The sequence below is a fragment of the Schistocerca gregaria genome, chromosome X, assembly GCF_023897955.1.
Source record: "Schistocerca gregaria isolate iqSchGreg1 chromosome X, iqSchGreg1.2, whole genome shotgun sequence".
Lineage (NCBI taxonomy): Eukaryota > Metazoa > Arthropoda > Insecta > Orthoptera > Acrididae > Schistocerca > Schistocerca gregaria.
This window is the reverse complement of record NC_064931.1, coordinates 767,470,552-767,488,938: the sequence shown is the minus strand read 5'-3', so window position 1 is coordinate 767,488,938 and position 18,387 is coordinate 767,470,552. Positions and strand designations below refer to the sequence as shown.

General features: G+C 40.6%; 1 protein-coding gene across 2 annotated transcripts in view; it reads right to left on the bottom strand.

Annotated features, from left to right (window-relative positions):
• The window catches only part of LOC126298405 (MAM domain-containing glycosylphosphatidylinositol anchor protein 1-like), a 1,040,893-nt gene that overhangs the window by 870,189 nt on the left and 152,317 nt on the right, over positions 1-18,387 (bottom strand). The gene's annotated exons all lie outside the window — the stretch shown is intronic.

The following is an 18,387-nucleotide window of genomic DNA, read 5'->3' as shown; positions in this document are numbered from 1 at the left end:
TAAGAAAAAAGAAAACCTAAATTCAGCTCGAAAGCACGGAAAAAACAACAAAAGCTTCTGATCTCAGCAAGATTATTATTATCGAAATACGGATGCGCAGATAGTAATCTTGGCAGCATAAGCCGTGCAGTAGAAGCATTGTGAACGTCTTATTCAACCATCCTGGGTGCCTATAAGAACAAAAAGTATCGATAGGGATCTAGCTTGTAGGTAGGACTGATTGCCATACCGTCTACAGAAGAACGTACAGTACAGTCTGACCCTAGTCGTCCATTGAAATCAGATTTCAGTGTCTGGACGGATCTGATTACCGAAGTGCTATCAGAAACATTACTCATGAAAAGCTTTCGTCGTGTTCTGCAAGTCACTTTCCTTAAGTGACTCGTACAGGATGTCTCAAAAGTAAACTCACCACAATTACGCAACGCTATTCTGGCTTGGTCCGATTGCCTTCCCGCGACTTTTTCACTGACTTACCCAGGCAGTGCTTCAGGTATAAAAGACAATATCCCGGGAGATTACAGAAAAGGTAATTTGAAGCAAAAAGTTTCTTTTAGACATTTGAATGTTTGACCTAGGTACAAATGTTTGTTATTGTCAGGAAATGTTTCCTAGTTACTTACTGCACCGATAGCTGTGGCCGCGCGGTTCTAGGCGCTTCTGTCTGGAACCGCGCTGCTGCTGTTGCGATCGCAGGTTCGAATCCTGCGCCGGGCATGGATGTGTGTGATGTCCTTAGGTTAGTTAGGTTTAGGTAGTTCTAAGTCTAGGGGACTGATGACCTCAGATGTTAAGTCCCATAGTGATTAGAGCCATTTGAACCATTTTGTTACTTACTTTGCCTGTTATTTAGTATATATTGACTGTTTCTCATGTTAAAAATATTAAGTAGTGCAAAATACCTTGCTTATAGAAGCGAGGCAGCCCAATGGATGACACGCTAGACTCGCATTCGGGAGGATGACGGTTCAAATCCCTGTCCGGCCATCAAAGCTTAGGTTTTCGTTATTTCCCCAGATCACTTAAGCCAAATGCTGGGATGGTTCGTTTGAAAAGGCAAAGTCGATTTCCTTCCCCATCTTTTCTTAATCCGAACTTGTGCTCCGTCTCTAATGAACTCACTACCGTCGGAACGTTAATAACTAATCTTCATTCCTCGCTTCAAAATACATTCCTTAGAATTCATTGATAGCTTAAAACCGCAATTTAGAGTTCGCATTACGTTTTCTAAGCTTCAGTCATCGTAAACAGCACATATTTGTACTCCCAGGACGACAGGTTTCATTGATTGCTTTGCGGCATCTCTGCGTTCCTTCATCATGGCAAAAGCGTCTGCAAAACGACTTGTCTACTTATGTTGCTATCCAGATTTCTTCTATATGCAGGGTGATTATAAATAAAGTTAAGCTTTGAAAATACTGAAGAACATCACTGGTCAGAATGACGTCAAATGCAACAGCATATTATCGGAGAAGGGCAAAACGTATTGCAGAAGAAAAAAAAGTGTGAAAATTGATCAACAGATGGACTTTTTATTTGTGAGAATACGTAAATGAAACCACCTGTCATGCGCACGACCCATTGAAGTTGGTATTAACACGCTGGTTAAGCGGCTTTTTCTCCTTTCGCGTCTGCGACGTTTGTCATGACTGTCTCAATGCAGGATCGCGCTGTGCTTGCAAAGCTATATTAGACGACGCTCTGCAGAAGTGCTAGACACTGAAGGTTTTGGAAAAAGGCGTTGGTCCGATGACTGCCGTGGGTATGGAGAAAAAGATTCGGAAATAAAAAAAACGGGTTCTTTTGGTGTGCAATCTGGTAGAGGGAGGAAACGAATTGATTCGACATCAGTGGAAGCAGTGGCCATAGCAATGCAGGAGGAGATGAGTGGTGGTGGTGTGCAAATGTCTAGTGCACAGAGAATTGCCCGGATATTGGATATACCCGTAAGTACGGTACATAAAATCCTACGACAAGTTATTCTTTGCTACCCATTCAAACTTACCTATGTGCACGAGTTGCTTTTTGTTGACCTGCCAGAAAGAGAGACTTTTGCTTCAGAATTCCTTGCTCGCATGGAAGTGGACAATGATTGGCTGTGGAAGATTTTGTGGATAGACGAAGCCCCACTTCTATGTGACAGGATATGTCAATACGCAGAATTGTCGAATATGGTCAACGGAAAATCCACGAGCATATCACCCAGTACCACTTCGCCCTGAAAAGGTCACTGTGTGGTGCGCGTTTACGGCATCATTCATCATAGGGCTTTTTTCCGAAGAGACAGGTGCTTCAGGTCCTGTTACCTGTACCGTCACTGGTAAGCACTATGAGTGTCTTTTGCACAACCACGTCATTCCAGCTCTCCAACAGCGTTGATGTGTGGGTCGAATCATTTTTATGCAAAATGGCGCACCTCCTCACATTGCAAATCCAGTTAAGCAGCTGCTGAGGCGCCATTTCGGAAATTCTGGAATTAGCAGCCGCCAGTTTGCTAGAGCCTGGGCGTCTCGATCACCTGATCCTAATCCATGTGACTTCTGGCTGTAAGGCTATCAGAAAGATGTGTTCACTGTTCTGACTGCCAACTTAGCTGCATTAAAGGCACGGATTGCACAACACATTCTGAACGTGACCCCAGAAACATTTCGATCAGTTGTGGAACGTGCTGTTTCTCGATTTCAGCTTGTTTCAGAAAACGATGGACAGCGTATTGAAGCCATTTTGCGCTAGTCGCACGGAAATTAATAAACTGATCTGATTTTGATGATGCTTTTTATGCGGTTTTTGGCCTCGAGTGAATTGAAAACCGATGTGAGTGATGCTTTCTGTGCAGTTTTCGGCCTCAGGACAATTAAAAAGCAGTTTTCCCGTCCGATGTGATATGACATTGCCGTGGTGGTTGGGCTTACGTAACTAACAATATCACACCTATAAATAAGCCCCTGCGAACTGAGTAATACAGTTTCTTTAGCACTCATTTTCCTTTGTATTCGACCACTATTAAATTATGATGCTTACAGTGTCATCTATTGCTACATTTTGTAACTATTTATTTTTCTTCTACCATAAGTTTACCCCTTCTGCGATAATATTCTGACGAGAGGTTTGGAGGTTTAACTTTAATTATAAGCACTCTGTACTTCTGTCTTCATCCTAAGTCATAACTAAAAAGCCTACCTGTGTTAGGTCTGATGATCGCGGTTGCCAGTTAATGTCTCTAACACGTCCAAGTCAACGATTAACGGAAACTGCAGTTGAGATACACGAGGGCGTGCTGAAAAGCAGTATCTCCGAATTTATTATGTGAAACCTCTTGAAGGTTAAAATAATTTCATTAAAATACCAAATCTTTATATGTCATGCCTACATGTTGATCTGTCAACATAGTCACCCTGACGACGAACACATTTCTCTCAAAGAGAGACTGATTTGTTGATACCGGCACTGTATAATGCTTTACTTTGTCAACGGAGCCACAACATCACCTCTGTTTGCACCGCTTCATCACTATCAAAAGGAACTCCTCGAACGCATTCTTTAAATTTTAGAAACAGAGCAAAATCAAATGAATGAAGGTCTGGACGTATGGAGGATGATCGATGGCAATGAAACCAAGGCGTCGGACTGTTGCAGATGTCGCAGCACTCGCGTGTGGTCTGGCATCGACACGCTGAATGAGAGTGTGCTCAATTTGTGGACGAACTCCTTGAATTAGAAACTCGATTACATGAAAGTGTTACTTATGCACGGACATAGTGACGTTACACATCGTCATTTTACACGCTACAATTTGGATCCCTCAAGCGGCAGAGGGCTGAAAATACGTACACATGAAGAATAAAGATGTAGAATGTTCGTTTTATTTAAAAAGCTGTAAGAGTTTTCCCATAAAAAAGTTTACATTGTTTGGCTGAATATTTTAATAACGTCATGGCTCATTCAGCAAAATGGCGGAATTTGTTGTGTAAGACACTTCGAGATTGCAGTGTGTCACAAAATTACTATAATTTTGTGTCATGGCATACTATGGAACATGGTGGGAAATGTTAACACTAATTATGACACAATACATTTTGATATTGTAGTGTGTGACTGGGACTTGGGTGGATTGGTATAAATTAATGAAATTAATGATGCATGATCACTTCCCTCCATTGCTATTTTCAATTTATCATATTTTTGACCGATTCTCTCCAAACAACCACACTTATATTCTACGATTTATGTAAATTAGTGATATTAAATATCTAACAATTACTGTCTCGCATTACTCCTACAAAATACACTGATATCCCATGTTAAAAAATTATCACAGTGCGATATTTTTAACATATATACCCACATCTCACAGTAAACAAATAGCACATGCCACAAATACAGATCAAGTCTACAAGGAACTCACTCATACTATATCACTGTGAAAAAAAGCGGTGTCACAATAAGGATGCTTTAGAGGAGTCTGGCATCATAAGATTTTAGTAGACTTGTAAACAACTATGGAAAATCCGGGTGTACGTGTACACATACACACACACACACACACACACACACACACACACACACACACGTGTGAGCGCGCTCCTGCACGTAGTCCCGTGTGTGCACTTGTGTAGAAGACAAATATAACTAAATTTACACTTTAAACAATATTACCACACCACCACCACCACCACCACCACCACCACCACCACTACCACCAGTGGCATTGCACTTTATTTAAAACGCACCAAAAATGTGAGTAGGAGCGCCAAGTGTAATCGTCCCACTGCTCACATGCCACTCTGCAAATACCCAACTCAACGCCCACTTTCATCACAGTTTACAGCCGCCCAGAGGCAGCCGCTGTGTCGCTACAGCTTCAGGCAGAGGGACACTCGCGGCCACCGCACACCTCTGTGCTAAAAAATATCAGCTGTTATTCGGGGAACTGCAGTTTGACAGAGACAGAGAAAAAGTGAGAGTTTCCGCCGGGTGATATACAAATATAAAATTTCTGCCTACCGGAAATCGTCGAGGTCGCTCGCGATCCGTCAGAAGGAGCGGCCACACATGATATGTAATACGGCTGTAGAGAGGCAGAGAAATAGGTGCATAGAGATAAAGAGCGGGAATAGCCGGGCTCTTTGTAACACCTGAGACCGCGAATGGACCAGATAACTCAGTTTCCTGTCGTTGTTCAAGCATACAGATGACATGGAATGTATCCAGTCTTTTTTATGTAAAATATTTTTATTGTGTGGCAATATTTCCAGAAATGAGTCGTTATATAAATATTTATGTCACAAGTGAACAGTTACCCACCAGTGCACTATTACCTAGTTACACTACTGGCCATTAAAATTGCTACACCACGACGATGACGTGCTACAGACGCGGAATTAACCGACAGGAAGAAGATGGTGTGGTATGCAAATGATTAGCTTTTCAGAGCATTCACTAAAGGTTGGCGCCGGTGGCGACACCTACAGTGGTCTGACCTGAGGAAAGTTTCCAACCGATTTCTCAAACACAAACAGCAGTTGACCGACGTTGCCTGGTGAAATGTTGTTGTGATGCCTTGTGTACTGAGGAGAAATGTGTACCATCACGTTTCCGACTTTGATAAAGGTCGGATTGTAGCCTATCGCGATTGCGGTTTATTGTATCGCGACATTGCTGCTCTCGTTGGTCGAGATCCAATGACTGTTAGCAGAATAAGGAATCGGTGTGTTCAGGAGGGTAATACAGAACTCCGTGCTGGATCCCAACGGCCTCATATCACAAGCATTCATCTTATCCGCATGGCTGTAACGGATCGTGCAGCCACGTCTAGATGCCTGAGTCAACAGATGGGGACATTTGCAAGACAACAACCATCTGCACGAACAGCTCGACGACGTTTGCAGCAGCATGGACTATCAGCTCGGAGCCCATGGATGCGATTACTCTTGACGCTGCATCACAGACAGGAGCGCATGCGATGGTGTACTCAACGACGAACCCGGGTGCACGAATGGCAAAACGTAATTTTTTCGGATGAATCCAGGTTCTGTTTACAGCATCATGATGGTCACATCCGTGTTTGGCGACATCGCGTGAACGCACATTGGAAGCGTGTATTCGTCATCGCACTACTGGGTATCAACCGGCGTGATGCTATGAGGTGCCATTGGTTACACGTCACTTGTTCGCATTGACGGCACTTTGAGCAGTGGACGTTACATTTCAGATGTGTTACGACCCGTGGCACTAACCCTCATTCGATCCCTGCGAAACCCTGCATTTCAACAGGATAATGCACGACCGCATGTTGTAGGTCATGTACGGGACTTTCTGGATACATAAAATGTTCGACTACTGCCCTGGCCAGCACATTCTCCAGGTCTCTCACCAACTGGTCAATGGTGGCAGTTCACTAGTGAACAATTACCCACCATTGCACTATTCCCTAGTTATTTCCCTCCAAACCATTCCGTAACAACGAAACTGGTGGATTCCTATGAAATCCACATGTAGCGAAGAACCACTGTAGAGTCTTCTCCCTCGTTGAAGACGGATATATAAACCTTGCAAGTGCTCTTTTACTGAGTGCTGGAAATGTTTTGACTCCGTATACATTAATTTTTAGGTGTTTATTTCGTTAACACTCGTTGACTTAAGGTACATCGATCTCCACAGACCTGTAATTTTGCGGTAATCTACTGCTCAGTGTATGGATGTGTCTACTGTACCACAGTGTTGATAGTGTGGATCACCTGTCAAATTATCTTCGTGCCGACACGATGCTATTGAGTGCAAAGCGTTTATAAACATTAATGGAGCTGAGTGCTTTAGTGAGCTGGTGGATTTGGATTCACACATACCATATTCCAGCTTCAGTGTCTGTGTTTAATATGGTATGGAATTTCTCATCTGAATGTTCCGGTTATTACCTTTGTCGTATAATACCTTTCATTGAAAAAAATGGTTCAAATGGATCTGAGCACTATGAGACTTAACTTCTGAGGTCATCAGTCCCCTAGAACTTAGAACTACTTAAACCTAACTAACCTAAGGACAGCACACGCACCGATGCCCGAGGCAGGGTTCGAGCCTGCGACCATAGCGGTCTCTCAGTTCCAGACTGTAGCGCCTAGAATCGCTCGGCCACCCCGGCCGGCGCTCTTTCATTGAGAATATTCTCTAGTACATGAATTGCAGTTTGTAAGACGCGATATAAAGCTGCTGGCATCTGTCTGCAACCTACACTGTTTGCCGCCTCTGTACTCCATACAGTCTTGCAGGTCGTTGAAGCGTTTTATTATTGATTTTACTACAAATGTTAAAAATCTTGTCTCAAAATCTGTTAAACCTAGACTGCATTCCGAAGGTGATTTCGTCAGCTGATTCCTGGCAACAGGACACAACATTTCTTTCGAAATGAATAAAACTGTGTATTACTTATGTAACAGTGCATATGACTTTTGCAACATACCACGTTTTGTACAGGGTCAATGTGTTAAAGTGTTCTCCGGCCTGTGTGGTCGAGCGGTTCTAGGCGCTTCAGTCTGGAACTGCGCGGCCGCTGTGGTCGCAGGTTCGAATCCTGCCTCGGACATGGATGTGTGTGATGTCCTTGGGTTAGTTGGGTTTAAGTAGTCTTAAGTCCTATAGTGCTCAGAGCCATTTCAACCATTTTTTTGTTAAAGTGTTCAATCCTTCGAATAATATTCAGTTTCCTTGCAATATTCTCTCTGAGAACAGATTATTCTTTTTTACCATTTCTTTGGGATCTGTGTCAGGTTGAGTATGTTTTTCCTTCATTTTACACCCAATACTTCCATTTCAACACATTTGGTAATGGACGGTAGTGTGAGCTGTGCACTTTCGTTGAGCCATCAACATTTCACCACTGTAGAAGCATTATTATGCTGCCATCAGCGTACCCATTGATGGTGAACCGTCGTGCACAAGCATGTAGTTCTGCTGATCATATGAACTAATGATTCTAAAGAGATAACGAACAGTATCACCAATAAAGAGCAGCTCTGTCTGGCAGAACATTCCACTGGAAATGTTGCTGTTAAATGTCCGTTTACTTGCTCTTCGCAACCCATATGGTAGCAGTAAATCTTTTGTTGCTTGTGTAAATCTGAAATACCTACCAGTATGCAATCAGTGGCTTACACATTAACAAATGGTGTAATCTCAACAGCATCATGTCGTCACGAAATAAAACTGACATTTCATCCACACTCCACCACTGCAGTACGGTTAACACACCCACACAACGAACGGTAGCTTGCCAGTAAAAACACATCTGTTGAAATGGATGAAATTTAGCGTAGGATATCGGTACATTTCCTAAAATAATGCGATACAGTAAATGTCTAATATTTACATTGATATGTTTACATATTTTCTGGAATAGAAATGTGGTACATCTAACATGTAGTAATCTGTAAATAGCAGTGAAGGAATGTGGTCATATGACTGGGTACTTGCAGAAAATGTTATTACATCATTAATTTACTGTAATTCAACAGCATCCTATGTTATAATTTATTTTAACGATTCCCACCATTTTGCAGAATATGAGATGATGTCATTAAATCATAATATTTCCGCTACACACTGCAGTGTCGAAGTCGTAAATAATCCATCACAATTTGAGAACGGCACTGATGTCAATATCTAAAGCACTACAAAGAAAAATGAACTTTATTACCCATTATTAAAGCAGTCAGTGGCTCAGGCAGATGTTTAATATGCAGCAACGAAGATTTTTGGTCATGTGCCCAGTAACATAGTGTCTGACAGGTACTAAAGCAAGTAACTTCTCCTGCACGGCTCCTTCCATTCCACTGAAAAATTTCTGCTTAAAATCTGGTAGCCAGTAAAATAATAGTGATAATAATAATGACGATAACCTTAATAATGATAATATCCTTGTTTTAAGTGTAGTTGTATGTATTCATTTATGTTAACACTAATCGTATTTGCATATCATGCAACTGCATTTCGATAAAATAAACGTTCAAATGATGTATGGAACATGTAAAAAACTGCTAATAAACCTTAACTAGTAACTTATGGTAATATTTACCACTATTTTTAGTAGGATGCCTCTGCTGCTGATGATCCTTCCACTACAGTGTACAGACATCAAATGTTGAGACTCATGCAATTGCTCTGTTAATAAAAGGGGGAGTTGGAACTTGATTCTCATTACCCTAGAGACGAAAAGGAGGAAGAGGTGTAGTTTCCCACCATTTTTAACACACGCAATTATCCTAGATCCTTTTTTGTTTTTGAGTTATCAGTCTTCTGGGTGGTTTGATGCGGAATGCCACGATTTCCTATCCAGTGCCAACCTCTTCATCTCAAAGAAGCACTTGCAACGTAAGTCCTCAGCTATTTGCCGGATGTATTGCAATCTCTGTCTTCCTCTACAGTTTTTGCCCTCCACAGCTCCCACTAGTATCATGGAAGCCATTTCCTGATGTCTTAACACATTCCTATCGCCCTGCCCTTCTTCTTGTCATTTTTTCACATAGTCCTTTCCTCTCCGATTCTGGGCAGAGCCTCTTCATTCCTTACCTTATCAGTCAACCTAATTTTCAACATTCGTCTGTAGCACGACATATCAAATGCTTCGATTCTCTTCTGTTTTGGTTTTCCCATAGTCCATGTACAATGCTATGCTCCAAACGTACATTCTCAGAAATTCTTCCTCAAATTGAGGCCTTTGTTTTACACTAATTGACTTCTCTTGGCCAGGAATGCCCTTCTTACCAGTGCTAATATTTTTTTTATGTCATCCTTGTTCCGTACGTTATTGGCTATCTTGCTGCCTAGGTAGCAGAATTCCTTAATTTCTGTGACCATCAACCCTGAGTTTAAGTTTCTCGCTGCTCTTTATCTGTTACTTCACTTTACTTTTGTCTGTCTTCGATTTACTCTTGATCCATATTATATACTTATTAGACAGTTCATTCCATTCAGCAGACTGTAATTCTTCTTCAATTTCACTGAGGATAGCAATGTCATCAGTGAAACGTATCATTGATATCTTTTCACCTTGAATTTTAATTCTACTCCTGAACCGTTCTTTTATTTCCATCCTTGCTTCTTCGAAGTACAGGTTTAACATTAGGGGCGAAATAATACATCCCTTTCTTACACCGTTTTTAATCTGAACACTTTGGTCTTGGTCTCCACTCTTACTGTTCTCTCTTGTCTCTTGTACATACTGTATATTACCCGTATCTTCCTATAGCTTACCCTAATTTTCTCAGAATTTCCAACATCTTGCACCATTTTACATTGTTGAACGCTTTTTCCAGGTATAGAAATCTAATGAACTTGTCTTGCTTTTTCTTTAATCTTGGTTCCATTATCAACCGCAACATTAGAATTGCCTCTCTGGTGCCTTTACATTTTATAAAGCCAAACTGATCGTCATCTAACACATCTTCAATTTTCTTTTCCATTTTTCTGTAAGTGACTCTTGTTAGGAACTTGGATGCATGGACTGTTAAGGTGATTGTGAGATAATTCTCGCAATTGTCAGTTCTTGCCGTCTTTGGAATTGTGTGTATGATATTTTTTCGAAAGTCATATGGTATGTCGACAGACTCATATATTCTACACACCAACGTGAATAGTCGTTTTGTTGCCAGTTTCCCCAATGATTTTAGCAATTCTGATCGAATGTTATCTACCCCTTCTGCCTTATTTGATCTTAGGCCCTCCAAAGCTCTCTTAAATTCTGGCTCTAATACTGGATCTCCTATCTATTCTAAATCGACTCCTGTTTCTATTTCTGTCACAACAGACAAATATTCCCCCTCCTAGAGACCTTCAGTGTACTCTTTACATCTATTCGCTCTCTCCTCCGTATATAACAGCGGAATTCTCATCGAACTCTTAATGTTATTACCCTTACTTTTAGTTTCACCGGAGGTGAATCAGTCCTTCCAACCCGTGCGACTGCTACGGTCGCAGGTTCGAATCCTGCCTCGGGCATGGATGTGTGTGATGTCCTTAGGTTAGTTAGGTTTAATTAGTTCTAAATTCTAGGCGACTGATGACCGCAGATATTAAGTCGCATAGTGCTCAGAGCCATTTGAGCCAGTCCTTCCAACAATCATCTCTTTTCCGATTTCTCTATATTTTTCGTGAAGCCATTTCGTCTTAGCTCTCTTGAACTTATTTCTTTACTCAGCGACTTGTATTACTGTATTTCTGTATTATTGAATTTTCCGGAAGATTTTTGTACTTCCTTCTTTCAACGATCAGCTGAAGTATTTCTTTTGTACCCATCGTTTCTTCACAGTTACCTTCTTCGCATCTATGTTTTTATGTCCAATTTTTGTGATTGTCTTCTTAAGAGGTGTCCATTCCTCTGCAACTGTACTGCCTATGAGCTATTCCTTATTGCTCTATCTAAAGCCTTAAAGAACTTCAAGCGTATCTCTTCATTCCGTATCCCACTTCTTTGCGTAATGATTCTTTTTTATTAATCTCTTAAACTTCAGCCTACTCTTCATCACTACTGTATTGTGATCTGAGTCTATATCTGCTCCTAGGCATGCCTTACCATCCAGTACCTGATTTCGGAATCTCTGTCTGACCATGATGTAATCTAACTGAAATCTTCCCGTATCACCCGCCTTTTTCCAAGTTTACCTCCTCCTCTTGTGATTACTGAACAGAGTAAACGCTATTACAAACTGAAATTTATTACAGAACTCAATGAGTATTTCACCTCTCTCAATTCTTGTCACAATCTCATATTCTCCAATAACCTTTTCTTCTACTCCTTCCCCTGCAACTGCGTTCCAGTCCCCCATGACTTTTAGATTTTCGTCTCCCTTTACGTGCTGTATTACCTCTTTAATATCCTTCTCCTATCTCTTCATCTTCACCTTGCAACGTCGTCATGCATACGTGGACTATCGCTGTCGGTGTTGGTTTGCTGTCGATTCTGATAAGAACAAACCTATCACTGAACTGTTCACAGTAACACACACTCTGCCCTACCTCCCAATTCATGACGAATCCTACTCCCGTTATACCATTTTCTGATGCTGTTGATATTACCCTGGACTCATCTGACAAGAAATCTTTGTCTTCTTTTCATTTCGCTTCACTGACCAATACTATATCTAGCTTCAGCCTTTGCATTTCTCTTTTCCGACTTTCTAGCTTCCCTACCACGTTCAAGCTTCTGACAATACATGTCCCAACTCGTAGTACGTTATCCTTTCCTTTGTTTTCAACCTTTTTCTCATGGTCCCCTCCCCGGAGATACGAATGGGGGACTATTCCGGAATCTTTTGCCAATGGAGAAATCATCATGACATTTCAATTACCGGGGAAATTTCCTGTGGATACACGTTATGTGTCGTTAATGAGGTGATTTATATTGCCTCCTGCATGCTCATGCCGTTGATCATTGCTGATTCTTCCGCCTTCAGGTGCAGTTTCCCACCCCAGGGGGTACCTCTCTGTGCTCCTCCACTCTCTTTGAGAACGACGTTGGCAGAATGAGGGTGACTGCTTATACCAGACGTCTTCCGCCAATACTGATTATTCATCAAAACGTAAGCGGAGGCAGGTACAGAACCTGGGACGGGGAATGTTTTGATTACTAATGAAGGACGCCACCCCGAGACCACGTGTGCACCTTAGATCCTTATCTGAGCCAAAAACCGCAAAGTGGTTAGGTGACGTCTATTCTGCCTCCAAAACTGGACGCAGATGACCAGAGACGTAGATGTGACATGTGATTCGTATCTGGTGACCTTGATTTTCATTTCAGAGCGCCTTACTGACGGGGATGCGTTAGCAATTTGGGGTGGGGGGGGGATGGGGGAGAGAGTTACCATGACAGGGGTTCCCAGTGACCTTAAAGATGACAATCACAAGAGCCCGACAGGCATGGGTCTGACCTTGAAGATATCTTGTCCAGTTGCCTCAGTGTAAAATGAAAGTGGAAATGCCTTGATTTTTGGCTATTGAGTGTCCACTGATACCTTCCTTGTGTGATGCCAGGTGGACAATGGTGACATCTGTACTAAGGTGGACTGTACTAAGATGTGTATGCATGCAACGTCTCAGACGAGTCATGACGTCTTGTGCCCTCTTCTGGCGTTATGGCACACACACACACACACACACACACACACACACACACACACACACACACACACACACACACACACTCACCCACACACACACACACTGCCAGCTTCTGGTGTTAGAATACTACTTGAGTTCTAGTGGCTGAGACCCACTGTCAGGATTTGGCAGACACATTGTCACTTCGTGCTGTCAGAATAATATTTCAGTTCTGAATGCTTATTTGTTTGTTTGTAACTGTCAAATTGTTTTACTCTTACCTCCAGTTGAACATAAGATATCGACATATGGGGGTATTTTGTTACAGTTTCTTTGGTGCTAGTTATCACTTAAAGTGTGACACAAAGATTGACTCTTACCTCCAGTTGAACATAAGATATCAACATATGGGGGTATTTTGTTACAGTTTCTTTGGTGCTAGTTGTCACTTAAAGTGTGACAAAAAGATTGAAGTATTGTCGGTGAAAAGTCCACTTTAACCTGTACGTTAGATCGGTAGTACCAATACGTGATTAATTTGTAATTTGATAAATAACATAGCCCATTTTTTCTGTAAGTGTGGAGGAAGATTAAAATATTGTCCATAGACAAGTGCATTTTAGCCTGTAAGTTAGATCACTAATAGCATGTGCTTTATGTACTGTTATACAAGTAAATTTTATTTATTTTGGTAAATAATACAGATAAATTTATTTTGGTGAAAAGATTTAATTTTTATTAATAGAACCTTCCTCTGTTTGGAACCTTCTCCATCATCGTCTTTGAGCTAAACAAACTGAGCAGGCACCATGTTTATACAAGTGTTTATGAAGTTAATATATTGTATTTGATAATATTCGAAACCATACGTCACAAACACTATTTAAATGACACACCACATTAAAGATATCGCCAAAACACCTCGTTTTTAGAATGGTTCGTTGTGCTAAAGTAACAGGAATGTTACAATGGTAGGTAAACATTCTTCAGATATTGACATCATTTAGTACTTGATTATGGAGATATAGCATGTGAACATTTTTAGAGAGAATTGGCATCACAGTTTCTATCAGTAAAAATCACAGCCTTCCTTGAAAGTTCGTTGTTGTACACCAGTTGAACATAGCCCCAGACAGGTTCGAGATCAACAGTAATTTAAAAAGTTGCAGTAACCAACAGTAACGTCAATTACATTTTTCTTGTGTAGACTATGATCCATTGGCCTAAACTTTTTATTTGTTTGGAATTATCAAATATCACTATCTTGCTCGCTTACCATTTATCTTAGCTCACATTTATTTTCCACAGCTATAGAACAATAATACAAATAATTTAGGTGTGGAGACATAATAATTTGGAGCTCCGTTGTGCGTTGCACCAAGTGTGGACCAGAGCTCTAACTTCGCTCTTTGTCAGGTGCAACTTCACCAGCAAGTTACATCAGTAGTGTAATGTGTATTTTGCTAAATAATACAGACATTTTTGATGTGGAAATACTCTAAGTTACACTAGTAATATCAACATCTTTATATACTTCTGATAAATAATATAGACATTTTAGATGTGGAAATACCATTGTGACACTTGACATAAATTTGTTGCTTGGAAGCATACGTATTTTTTATAACTAAAACAAACGTTTTCAATGTGTAACTACTGTAAGTTACACCGATAGTGTCAGTATTTTATGAATTTTGATAAACAATTCAGATACATCAGAGACTACTACTTTTGAACGTGTCATCAATTTACATAAATTTACGCAATTCAGATCGTTCAGATACTTTTGAACATGGCCAAGATGGCGGGTCTGGAGCTATATACTGATTATACTGATTTGGATGCAATGGCTGGTAATATAATGATCTGTGAGCGGGGGACGGGGGGAGGGGGGGGGGGGGGCGTGCTGCGATGCACTGATGCGCATCCTGCCGCTACCCTATCCTCAACGTAGGCCTGCCCTTGCATGATGTAGGCGACCTCTGCGGGTGACTACATGGGTACATTACTTCGGATGACGACATGGGTCTGTTACTAAGTACGGTGCAGTTCTATCTATATATACGGTGAGTCTAAAGCTATGGACAATGAATTTATTGGAGTTTGCCCACTTGGTCACTTGATGGCATTGCTATGGGGAGAAGTGGTATGTTATGTGACTTGGAATTTCAGCAGTAAATCTCCTTTGTAGCGTCTTCCACTGCAGTTGAATGAGAATATCCGAAACGCTCTCGTAAATTGACAAACGAACATGTGACGAAGATTATGGCTTGTCTTTGGCTTCTTTATCTGCTCTCGTAATTCTACCTGACAAACAACCCAGCGTGCGTGCAATACTCAAGATGGACGTAACAAGGGTTTTATAAACTAATTGCTCCTTCTAGTGTGAAATACGTTACCTAACGGCTGTTACATAGAATCTCAGTCTGGAATCTTCCATTCCTGGATCTAGGTTTATATGGTGTTCGCACTTTCAATCGCTCAGAAATCATATTAATGCCCGGTTTCATCAAGCTTCGTCTAAATATGCTAGACAAATGTCAGAATCGAAGGCTCGTTTATTTCTGACATACCATCAAAAGCTTTAGCGTTTCATCAACACTAGTCAGAATGAATTGACAATATGTTTAGTTTAACAGAAGAAACTCTATTCAAAACAAGAGTTTTACAGTAGGTCATGAAAGTCTCGTGTCGTGTTCTAAATCGACTCTGTCGGGTTTTATCATTTGTTTGTATAGTTGTTTTCTATTTTTCGATTGAACAAGTGAAGATCGTTAAGTGTAGAGCGGAGATAGAGAAAAGTTTATGCGTGGGCCTCATTTCCAAAGTGACAGAAGTAATTGAAAACAAGAAAACGGAGAGCGCAACAATGCGTGAAAAAGACAAAGCATGGGAAGAGCTTGCAAACTGTTTGAATTGAAATGAATTTGTAAAGAAAAGGACGATGAAACAATAGAAAATGTTTCATAGCAAACTTCAAACGAAGGACAAAACAAAAAAGGAGTCTTGACAAGGCGCACATGTTTAAGACGGTAGGTGGCGTTGCTACAACCCCATCATCATCTTCTCAATTGCTGCAGATAATCAGTGCCCAGGCAGACCCACTTCCAAACACCGTTGATTTTGATGCTATTCAGCACTTGCGTATAATAGTTAATATTCAGGACAGAGCAATCTTGAATTGGAGTAACATGCCCTAGATATGCAGATGGAAATAGAGATACAAGTTCATGCAGAACTTGAAGCCCTACCGACCACCAGTAACAAATGTTCTGAACATCGATCGACCGCATCTACAAACGAGAGCCCGTGGGCAGCAAGAAATAGACCGCCCATACGGTTAGCAAAATAAAAGCAGAAGCTACAAGAGTCCGTGAGAAAATATTATCGGAGCTGTCGGATGCAAGAAGAAATCTACGCATCCAAGAGTTTGATTTGCTTCTTGAAAGCAACACAGAAGAATGTGAGCTGCTACAGATGAAAAAGGAAACAAAAAGGATGAGCAAGGAAATGAAAAGCTGAAAACATTCATGACACATGCAAAGCTTTGGTATTTTACAAATAAAAAGTGATTTTCTGTATTCCAAGGCGAAGCATAAGTATGAAAATAACTTAAAACTGAGCCTTTTAAAAATGGTTATAATAAAAAATTAAAAATAAATTTTTTTCTTGAAGTAAAGAAACAATTAATTTATTTTCGCTATCATTCTACAGATTATTAATATGGTAGTGTTCTATTTTTTGTTCATTATTATTAATAAGGGACACTGATATTGCTGCGTTTATTCTCTAGCATACTAAAATAAATAAAGTAAATTATAGAATCATAAGACAGATTCTTTTATGAAACTTAAGCCAACACTGTCCCTGGGATTTCAAGCAAGTTTGTAGATATGTGGATAAAGCCTTTTCTTGCAGTACATTGCCAGAACATAATAAATGTGTCAGTTTGTTCCAATTACATTAAAACGCCATTAAGCGTTCACACATTCACCACATTTTTAAAACACATTTCTGTCAGAGGAAATAGTTTTCAACAATTTTCTTTCGATTAGCAGCTGCAGGTCCATCGCGTGGATCTACGACACAAGGTACGTATATTTTCCACACTAAATAATTTCTCTTATTTCGCCTTTTCTCCTCAAGATGGCGATGGAGATCCTGACCTTCTAATGGCTCTGCTTCCTTTGTTTGTCTAGCAATGTTGTGTAATGCAGAGGTAACCACAATAATAATCAATGAAGTTGTTACTGATATATTTAATCCCAATGGTAAAGCCTGGAATCTCCTTTTCCAAACTCTGCACTCTCGTTCGACAGTGGTTCTGGTATTAATCGGCGCAGTGGCAACCTGTAATTTGTAACTAATTTTATGTCATTCATTATGCCGAAATGGTCACTGCGCACAGAAATTACTTTTTCAGGTACTAAATTTTCTAGCAAATCTTTTTACTATAATTCCGCATCACATTTTGTCCCATCTTGACCGCTAGAAGGTATGAACAGCAGTAACATATCTTAATTAACTTTACAATGACACTTGAATATTCCATCTGCAGCGAACCTATATTGTTTAAACGAAACATGAAATATTTGAAGATCCAAAATGGGCACATCAATTATGACGGTGATTTTGGAAATCGTATCAGTAAACAGACATAGAAGAAATGCAAAACGGAAATTATAGGATCGTCAAAGATTAGACAGCGTCCAAATTCGTAAACGAAGCTTGGTCAAACGGGGTGTTTATTCTAACTGAAGTGAGATACGTTGTACTTCCTTGCTTTCATCATCATCTGTCGGTCCCCGGATTGAGCATCAATCCACTGCGTGTTTTCCATTATTTCAATACAGAGTCTCGTGTTACGGCTTCTAGGTATAACAAAAGCTCAGTCTGCGACCAGCCTTACACATCTTTCAACGTAATTCAGTATATGTTCTATATATACCACTAATATTAATGGTCGTCCAATTGTCTCTCGCTTTACTACTTTCACGTCTGATGGTTTCTCTCCGTTATGTTCGTCGTGCGGTATTACATTTGCAAGGAGGCTCTCAAAATGGTCTTGTATTCCACAAGTTCGTAGTCTGTTCTCAAGACAACAGCGCGGAACTATGTCGAATGCCTTTTGAAAGTCAAGTAAAACAGCTTGAATGTCAGTGGCGCCATCTACTTCCGCCTGGATATCTCGGATAGAGATATGGTATTTGACTTTCACAAGATCGCTGTCTGCGAAATTTATCTTGATTCCTACAGAGATTTTCAGTCTCAGCTAACGTAACAGACTTTGTACCACATACA